The following is a 10,664-nucleotide window of genomic DNA, read 5'->3' as shown; positions in this document are numbered from 1 at the left end:
CAAATACACACCAAAGCAGGACTAGGGTATTACGCATCTTCGCGGCCCGAACCTGGGTAAAATCTCCTCGTGCTAACTACTAGACCCGCTCTTTGCACAACCTCGCGGCCGCCAACTGCAGAAGGGATCCTCGTGATCCCATAGGTGTCGTTTCCCCCGACATCTTTGGCGCGCTAGGTAGGGGGCGCAAGCTGTGAAAATCCGGTTTGGAAGTTAGCATATCGACTTCATCATCACCATGGCCCCCAAGAAGAAGGGGATCACTGCCATCGGGTCGCCCGGGGCCGGCCGGTCCGCACCAGCATGGGCTAGCGACGGGGTGGCCACGGATGGCACCGGAGGCGCCACACACGAGCGTCCGCGACACTCTGGCGATCGGAGCCTACGGAGCAGCGTTGTCCTGGTCCAAGACGACGAGCCACACGCCGCTGGGCCCGGGGACGGGGCTGCGCTACCCACGGGCGGAGCGGCGACCTCCCAGACACCCCCGCTGGCGCCCGTGCCGCGGCCTTCCCAAGGCGCGCGGGATGAGCAACACCGGACGTCGGCGCCCCCGGGCGCCGCCGCGTGAAGAGCCCTTTGCGTCACTCTCAGGACGCATCGGGCCAGCGTGCGCACCGGAAGGCTGGCGGAAGCGGCGCGCGACTGTGATAGAGCTCCTTCTAACATGGTTAGATGTCAGAGCATGTCACGGTCCATGCAGCTTTCACCGCCGCCCACGCTAGCAGAAGCGTTGGCGCACGTACAATTGCTCCTCGACTTCCCGCCCGCTGTGGAGAAGCTCGACGAGTGGAGAGCCACCATTCGAAGCCTCGTCAGTTTCGCCAACAAAGATGATCCACTCCCAACGGGAACCTCGTGCCGGCGTTCTGTCGAGCCGACACGTGCCGGCGGTGGGAGGACCGGGATGCCGTGACCACGGTGCACTCTCCTCCCCCGCGGCCGCGACAGCAGCCGCTGGCTCACCGGGCCGACGACCGCGACGACGTTTCTACGGCGTCATCCGACCCGCGAGCCCGCCGCGACCAACACCAAGTCCTTCGGGAATGAGCCCAGGAACATGCTCGAACCACCATCGAGCGACGACGGGAGACGCGCCATCAGTTAGATCGGCGTGCGGTGCCTACTATAGACCACCCGGCGCCGGGGGGCTCCGGCGACCTGCCTTACGAGGTGGGTTGTCCAGCCTTTACCCGAGGGCTGCTGCAGTTCCAGGGGCCCTCCCACCGCACATTCAAGTCTGATGTTGGGGAAAAGTACAATGGCAAGACTCACCCGTCAGAGTTCCTCAGCATCTACACCATCGCGATGCAAGCCGCCGGGGCTCGCGACGACAAGGTGCTTGCCAATTACTTTCCGTTGGCGCTTAAGCCCAACGTCATGTCGTGGTTGATGCACCTGCCAGTAGACTCCATCTCTTCCTGGTCGGATCTGTGCTACGAGTTTGTTGGCGCCTTCACCGGAGGCCACCAAGCTCCTGGCCAGGCAAGTGACTTGCATGTCATCCCCCAGAAGGATGGTGAGTCCCTGCGTAAGTATATACAAAGATTTAGCCGTGTGCAGTACACCATCCCAGATGTTCATCCCGCCGCTGTCATCAGTGCGTTCCATCAGAACGTACGCAACCGCAAGATGCATGAGGAGCTGGCGATGAACAAGGTCAAGGATGTAGCCAAACTTTATGTTCTGGCTGATAGATGTGCTCGAGCTGAGGAAGGAAGGAAGTACCCCGGCGAGGACGCTGGCGCGGAAACCGACTCCACTGACGAAGACACCGCCGCCCCGACAAAGAAGGGCCAGCGCCGCAACATGAAGCGTAAGGGAAAGACTGTGCTTGCCGTTGAGGGATCCGGCGACCCTGGCGCCGCCAAGAAGGCCAAGGCTGACGACCCCGGCAAGGAGGTTGCCGGGTGCACCGCCTGCCGGGCCTTGGCGGTCCGACAAGTCAGGAGGCTCCAACAAGCAGTACTGCAAGATCCACTGCACCAAGGGCCATGACCTCCAGAATTGCCGATAGGTTGAGCTGCTTACAGAAAAGCATAAAGCTGAATATGAAAGGCGGGAACGGGAGAAGGGTCAGGATGGTGCCCAGGGGTATGGCAAGAAGCGTGGCGGCCAAGGAGGTCGCCGCGGCAAAGATAATCAACAAGAGAGGCCCGCTTGGGGCCGCGATAAGAAGGAGGAAGATGATGATCATGACCAGGACGACGAGTCCGGCGAGCACGAGTTCCACAAAGCTCCAAAGGCCATGTGTGTCGACCGTGGTGCCTCGTTGCACACCTCACACCGCCAACTGAAGCAGTGGGCGCGCGAGGTCACAGCGGCGGAGCCATCTTTCAATGCCCAGAAGCCACTGAAGTGGTCCCGCATGCCCATCATTTTTGACACCGAGGACCACCCTGATCGCACAACTGTGGTCAGGTGTTTGCCGTTGTTGGTTTAACCAGCAATACGCAACCTCAGAGTGACAAAAGTGCAGGTTGACGGTGGGGCCGGTCTGAATTTGATCTCGCCCGATTTGATCAAGAAGTTGCAGATTCCTGATGGAGATCTCGAGGAGACGGGCACGTTTCAAGGGGTCAACCCGGGAAGGAGCCAGCCAAAAGGTAAAATCACGCTGCCCATTATGTTTGGGGGCAAGCTGAACTATAGGACGGAGAAGATCGTTTTCAATGTCGCCGAGATCCCCTTGCCGTACAATGGGATCCTTGGCCGCCAAGCACTGGCCAAGTTCATGGAAGCGTCACACTATGCCTACAACACATTGAAGATGCCGGGGCCGCTGACCATCATCACCGTCCCCTCTGACAAGAAAGATGCGCTCATCTGCGCCGACCAACTCTACCGAGAGGCAGTTGCAGCAGCTGTCCCCACGGGACTTGCTCCTGCCGCTGAAGCCCCGGCAAGGAAGAAGGCCGGCAAGACCTCCGGCACCCACTCCGGCAAGCGCGCCTCTTCGAAGTGCAGCGCTCCCGTCGAGGACGTGCCAGAGAGCTCCACCAGCAAGAGCAAGAAATCCAAGGCTGCACCACCGGAAACCAAGAAGGTGTCCGTCAAGGAGGACGGCACGGGCGGGGCTTTTACTATAAGCTCCGCCCTCGACAACAAATAGGAAAGCGCACTCATTGCCTTCCTGCGGGCGAATGTCGATGTGTTTGCATGGCAAGCATCCGACATCCCCGGTGTTCCCAGGGAGGTGATTGAGCACCATCTTGGTGTCTCTCCTCATGCGCGGCCCGTCAAGCAGAAGGTCAGGAAGCAAGCTTTGGAGCGACAAGAGTTCATCATCGAGGAGATCAGGAAGTTGGAGGCGGCAGGCCTGGTTAGAGGAGTGCTCCACCCCACGTGGTTGCCCAATCCAATGGTGGTGCATAAGGCAAATGGGAAATGGAGGTGGTGTATTGACTACACAGATATCAATAAAGCCTGTCCAAAGGATCCTTTCCCTCTGCCACGCATCGATCAGATTGTGGACTCCACTGCAGGGTGTGACCTGTTGTCATTCCTCGACGCCTATTCAGGATACCACCAGATCTTCATGGTGAAGGAAGACGAAGAAAAGACCGCGTTCATCACCCCATGTGGTACGTATTGTTTGGTATGAATGCCTTTCAGGTTGAAGAGCACTGGTTCGACGTTTGCCCGAGCGGTCCAAATTGTTTTTGAGCCCGAGCTACATACAAATATGGAAGCTTATATGGACGACATAGTGGTCAAAACCAAGGACAGGGCCACGCTCGTGCAAGACTTAGAAGAAACATTTGCAAATTTGCGCAAGATCAACCTCAAGCTGAACCTTGAGAAGTGTGTCTTCGGCGTTCCGCCTGGCAAGCTTCTCGGGTTCTTTGTGTCACAGCGTGGGATCGAGGCGAACCCCGAAAAGATCAAGGCAATTGAGCAGATTGAGGCGCCAAAACGGGTCAAGGACGTCCGTAGGCTCGCCGGCTGCGTTCCTGCCCTGAGTAGGTTCATCTCCAAATCCGCTGAGCGCGCCCTCCCCTTTTTCAAAGTTTTGAAAAAGGCGGGTCCAGTAAAGTGGACTCTAGAGGCAGAGGTAGCGCTGCAAGATTTGAAGAAGTACCTCTCCTCCATGCCAATACTAGTCGCGCCTAAACCACAAGAGCCGTTGCTGCTATACTTAGCAGCAACAAATCAAGTGGTTAGTGCTGCATTGGTGGCGCAGAGGGAACTTGAGGAAGAAGCACCAGTAGCTGCAGAGCCGTCGGATGGTGCGCCGAAGTCCTCCCTGGCAAGGCCCGGCCCCGGCAAGGCAGAGGCTGCGCAGATGGGCAAAGTGGAACAGAAGAAGAAGGTGGTGCAGCACCCGGTTCATTTTGCCAGTTCCCTCCTGCAGGGGGCTAGATCAAGATATCCCGGTATGCAGAAGCTACTTTTTGGCCTCCTCGTTGCCTCGAGAAAGCTGCGCCACTATTTCCAAGCACATGAGATCACCGTCATCACCCGCCTCCCGTTGCAATGAATCATGCACAACCCGGATGCAACCGGGAGGATTGTGGAGTGGGCCTTGGAATTGTCAAGCTTTGGTGTCAAGTTTGAAAGTACTTCGACAATCAAGAGACGAGCCTTGGCAGAGTTCATAGCAGAATGGACCGCAACGCCCGACGAGGAGATTCAAGAGACCACCCTTCCCGGCAAGGAGATGAGCAGTGAGTGGATTATGTACTTTGATGGAGCTTTCTCACTCCAAGGTGCTGGTGCCGGCGTACTACTCGTTGCACCCACCGGAGAGCGCCTCAAGTACGTAATCCAGATGCACTTTTTCCCGGGAAAAATCAACGAACAACACGGCGGAGTACGAAGGATTGTTGGCCGGCCTCAGGATCACGGCAGACCTCGGAATCAGGAAGCTCATCATCAAAGGTGATTCGCAGCTCGTCATCAAGCAAGTGAACAAGGATTACCAAAGCCGGTTGATGGAGGCCTATGTGGATGAAGTGAGGAAGTTGGAAGAGCGCTTTGACGGATTGCAAGCAGAGCATGTTCCTCGAGCGGAGAACGGCATTGCTGACGACCTGTCAAAACGCGCTGCCCTCAAGTTGCCTATGGAACCAGGTACCTTTGTGCTTCAATTAACTCAGCTATCCGTTGAACCATCAGTAGGACAGAGCAAACGAAGGAAGGCGGGCCCCGGCAAGTACTTTCCCGCTGAGCTCCCAGGAGCCGCCGGCGAGGACGTTGCCGGGTGCCCCAAGCTTGCCGGAGAACAGCAACCCCCGGCAGGGCCTCAGGCCCTCGCCATAGAGGCAGCTGCCCTTACGGCCGAAGATGTGCCTTTAGTCCTTGCTGTCGAGCCCCTGGCTCCGGCATGGACGCAGCCCACCATCCGTTTCCTCCAAACAGGAGAGCTCCCTGAGGAGCAGGAAGAAGCAGAGAAAGTAGCCCGTCAGTCCAGCATGTACCAGTTTGTGGATAATGCCCTATACAGAAGGAGACCGAATGGCATGAAGTTGAAGTGCATTCCTCGGGAAGACGGACTGAGGCTGTTGGCAGAGATACATGGAGGCATGTGTGGCTCCCACATAGGGTCGAGAGCCCTTGCTGGCAAGGCATTCCGGCAAGATTTCTTCTGGCCCACCGCTCTCTAGGATGCGACAGCACTAGTAACCAAGTGTGAAGCGTGCCAGTTCCATTAAAAGAAGCTTCATCAACTGGCTCAAGCTCTTCAGACCATCCCTCTTTCCAGGCATTTTCGGTCAGGGGGCTCGATATACTGGGCCCCTTTCTCCGTGCTATCGGGGGCTTTGAGTACTTGTACGTCGCAATCGACAAGTTCACAAAGTGGCCGGAAGTGGAGCCGGTGAGAAAGGTGACGGCACAGTCAGCCGTCAAGTTCTTCATGGGGCTAGTCTGCCGTTTTGGTGTGCCCAATAGGGTCATGGCCGACAGCGGCACACAGTTCACAAGCCGCACCTTCACGCAGTACATTCAGGATCTCGACAGAAAGGTTTGTTTTGCATCTGTTCCTCATCCCAGAAGTAACGGCCAGGCTGAGAGGGCGAATGCAGAAGTGTTGCGGGGCCTCAAGACCAGAACTTTTGACAAGCTGCACAAGTGCGGAAGGCGCTGGATTGATGAATTGCCAACGGTTCTTTGGTTGATCAGAACGACACCAAATCGAGCCACTGGCCAGACACCCTTTGCCCTGGTATACGGGGCAGAAGGAGTTCTCCCCACGGAACTCATATACAGGTCACCTCGAGTGCTCACTTATGATGAGTGAGCAAGAGCAGTTGCGCCAAGAGTATGCGATGCTCCTTGAGGAAGATCGTCTTCGGGCTGCTGCGCGAGCCGCTCGCTATCAGCAAGCCTTGCGCCGCTATCATAGCCGCAAGGTTCACGCTCGAAGCCTTGAGGAAGGCGACCTTGTTCTTTGGCGAATTCAATCCGCCAAGAATTCAAAGAAGTTGATGCTGAAGTGGGAAGGCCCTTACCGGGTAATACGAGTCACCAGGCCCGGCGCAGTCCGCCTGGAGACCGAAGATGGCATTCCGGTGAGCAATTCCTGGAATATCGAACATCTTTCCAAGTTTTAGCCCTAAGGCGCGGTTGTCGGGAGCCCCGGCGACCCCCATTTTGTACTAGCCTTGCCGGCAAGGCATGTAACCCTATGTACAGAGCCAGGCGCAGACCCTGAGCATAAATAAATGAAGCGCTGGCGCCCTAAGTTTAGCATCCATGCTAGGTTGAGTCTCTCTCCTTGTAAGGGTCCATAGTGCTTGGCGGCGACTAACCCCTAGGATAGAGGTTGAGTGTGCGTCTCTCTGTTCCTTCCCGTCCTTGCTTTTGGTTTGCAAGATGCGCAGGCGTTTCTGCTAAGCTGTTTGGAGGAAAGGAAAAAGGCCGATGCCCCAACCCCGGCAAGCCATGGTTGCCGGGGGGCTGCAGATCCAGAGATCCGACCACGGCAAGCCAAGGTTGCCGGGGGCTGCAAAATCAAATTAGTCTTTCATCCCCCAGTCTACACTTCCGTATGGAACTTGAACGTACAGAGCTTCGCTCACTCTTATACCGCTGTGTTCCCTCTTTCCCGTGTCCAAGAACCTTTCCTTGGGCCGGAACTTGGTTGTAGTGCGATGGAAAGGGAACAAACGAAGGGCCTACTCCTACTTTGCCCCTACCTCCGCCAAGGGCGTGAGTGTAGTCGAGCTATAGATCGGGAGGACGACAAGGTCTGTTGCCGGGTGACGATGTTTATTTTAAGGTAATAAGGATTCGCTCCTTGGTGTGGGCCTCGCTCGCGCACAAAAGAACCCAGCAGACACCCCTTTTCTTCATTAATACGTTGTTAACAAGTACAATTCATACGGAATGAGAGCTTGAGGAAGGGGATTACAAGGTTTAAATCTGACAAATGCCCACAGGCTTAAAAACTAAAAAAAGATAAGATGCCCGTAATCCCTTTCTTGTCCCTCTCCTCAGGAAACGGATCGAGATAAGCAGGAGGGCAAAAGGAGTGCCTAGGCGAGGTACGAGCAGCAGAAGGCACCAAGAGGAGGCTGGTGATGACGGTGCCGGGGAAGAAGCCGAAAGATGAGGCAGCGGGCCGGCAATACGCGAAGAAGCCGTCGGTGCCATCGTACTCCGAGTTGACGGCCCGCCACCCGCCTTCTCCGTCTTCTCCGGCCTTCCAGCGCCAGCCACCAGAAGCAGCGGCCCTGAGAAGTTCAAGGAGTTGACCCACCCCCGGCAAATCGCTCTGCCAGGGGAAAGGCCAGGTACAGATGATGGTGCTGCCGGCGTTGCCCAAGGACGGTTGGTCCGACGCCTAGTCGGACCCGCCCTCGTCGTCCTCCCCGCTGATGTCCTCCTTGTCGCTGTCGCTGGAGGAGGAGCTTTCATCACCAGTCGAGGTCTCCGCGCAGCACCCTAACCTGATTCCCGAGCGCCCGAAGACCATGACGGAGAGCAAATCGCTCTCCACTAATTTAAAGTGGAGAACGTGCCCCTTCATCAAGCAGTGGGCGCGTGTGAAGGTTTTCCAACCCCGACGGAGGAGCATTACATGAGGGGCGGGGAACCTTGTGTTTGCCCACATGTCGCCATTGCAACACCCCTTCATGTGAAGTCTCAACCTCGGTGGCTGGTCAATCTCCAGCACCCTCGCAAACGCCTCGGGAAAATGAAGGCAGCTGCGCGGTGGCTCACGCAACTGCAGGATGAACTCCAGCGCCATGTCCCCGACATGGCCGCTTGACGAAGCAGGAGGAGATGGTGGAGGAGATGGTGACGGAGACGATGATGACGCGGGTGTCCCCCTTCCGCGCCCACCTCTGCCTCGGCCGCCTCGCCGACCGTGGCCCCGTCCGGCGCCTCTGCCTCAAGCATGGCCTTCATCTTGGGCGTCTGGCTTTTCCTTTACCACTGCATCTCTCTGGCGGGAGGAAGTCCTGGTCGCCTCCACGGAAGGACGGCCACGACCGCGCCCTCTCGCCATGACAAGGGAAGGAAAGGGATCAAACTGGAAGAGGATGGATGTGGGAAGGCGATGTCCTCTCCCCTTTTTATAGGGGGACGGGGCCAAGCAAGCCCAAGGGTGGCCGCCCCAAGCAACCAATCCGGCCGCCAGGGGAGCGAGGAAACATGACTGACCCGCTGCTCCTAACAGCGGCGCCCGGCCCCCCGCCCCGGCATTAAAGCCTGTGCCCTCTGTGTCCACCGCTTGTCCTCCCCGAGGCATGGGGGACACGTGGCGGGCAAGTCAGGATTTAGATGGCGAGTGCGACGGTCGTTTCGCGCCCCGCGATCGTGGGGCACGGATGCCATGATGGCCATGACCCGAATCCACCTAGTAAATGAGCCGCGCCCCTGCGGCTTCCTCTATTTTTATAAGGGGAGACGCGGGCCGCCTCTTTACTATTGAAACCGCGGGGTGACGCAAGCATGTTGCGATCACTCCACGCATGACCCCCACGTCACGCGTCCAACGCAGATCGTGGGGAAGCGCAACTGGCGACGAAAATTACTGCGGTAAAACTCAGTCCCACGTGCCCGCGCACCGTTTTGGGCCTAGCCCAACAACGCGTTGCACTTATGTGTGGCCCAGGCCCGGGGGCTCGTGTCGGTGTACAAAAGTAGGGGCCCTCTTTGTACCCCTTTACTTGTGCATGGGCAGTTAGAGCCGCACCTACGGCCACACTTAGCGGGGCAGAGGAAGGAAGCAAAAGTACAAGACCACCAGAGTAGCGCTCCAACCAGGGGCGCAGAGGACGAGGCAACAAGATGGGCTTCCCCGGCAAGACCCTTGCCGGGGCGGCCTACGCACCCCGGCAAGAACCTTGCCGGGGCAACTTACCCAACACCAGCAAGGCCACCACCCTTGATCCTGAGAGTTCCAACACCATCGACAACATTGGGACCGAGGCTCGGGAGGGGCCTGCATAGTGACATGCAGATCTTTGGAAAGACAAAGGGCTTGCGAGGCCTAGATAGGAACCAGAAGACAAGACAACACCGAGGCTCCTTGCCGAGGATGCCCACGAGGCCCCGACAAGGCTCCTGCCAAAGATACCCACGAGGCCCCGGCAAGACTCTTGCCGAGGGCACCCACAAGGCCCCGGCAAGACCCTTGCCGGGAATATCAGCAAGACCGCGGCAAGACCTTGCCGCCCCGTCGCCGCCCCAGCTCAGCGGCCGACCCACCATCTAAGCAAGTACCCACGTGGCAGTACGTGGCTCCTAAGCCAACTAGTCAAGCACCTGCGTGGTGGCATGCAGATCTTCGTGAAGACCCTGCCACCACACCAGCTCAGCAGCCTTCTAGCCTACATGGCGCTGCATGCCTCGTTGGCATAGACGCATGTCGGAGCAAGGCGAAGCGGCGATGGACAGGACGGGCTTCGTTCCCGTCCCCGACAAATTAAGAGAACACCTAAGTAGCGCATTTAATGCATTTTGTCCTGTAATGTTAGGCGATAAGCTTATACTCTGTACATACTTTCCACCTCCTGTGTGCCACTGTGGCGACCCCTTTTACCTATAAAAGGAGGCCCGCGGCGTACTGAGGAAGGATTCGGACTTTTTGGACTATGCACACACCATAGCTAGTTCAAGAGCTCAAGACCTCTCAAATACACACCAAAGCAGGACTAGAGTATTACGCATCTTCGCGGCCCGAACCTCGGTAAAATCTCCTCGTGCTAACTACTAGACCCGCTCTTTGCACAACCTCGCGCCCGCCAACCGCGGAAGGGATCCGTGATCCCATAGGTGTCGTTTCCCCCGACAGGGCCACATGCATGCAGCGGTTATCTTCGGGGACTAGCTACTTGCGTGATTATTGGCGAGCTAGCCCATCTCCGGGGTCGCATGGACGGCCATCACTTTGACCAACAACAAGAGAGAGGTTGTACGACCAAGGTGGATTATTCTTGGTCTATTTATGATCCATCTTGGTGAGATGCCTCTCTGGCCCGTCAACTGAAAGTGGGTGTGGGGGGCTGCAACTTCGCAATTTGCTAGGTGAAACTCGGTTGGGGGGGCATGCATTCATAGCTTAGGATTCCCTTCGTGCCGACACGAGAGGGGGCAAGCAATACCGTGCGCTTTGCGAGATAGCTGCCACATAGAAGTTGCATTTGGTATTTGAACATCAAACCACCCTTTACATACATAAATTTGGTCCACATGCAAGTGTGTTCGTGTTC

Source organism: Triticum aestivum, chromosome 2D (genome assembly GCF_018294505.1).
Source record: "Triticum aestivum cultivar Chinese Spring chromosome 2D, IWGSC CS RefSeq v2.1, whole genome shotgun sequence".
Taxonomy (NCBI): domain Eukaryota; kingdom Viridiplantae; phylum Streptophyta; class Magnoliopsida; order Poales; family Poaceae; genus Triticum; species Triticum aestivum.
This window is presented reverse-complemented; position numbering follows the sequence as displayed.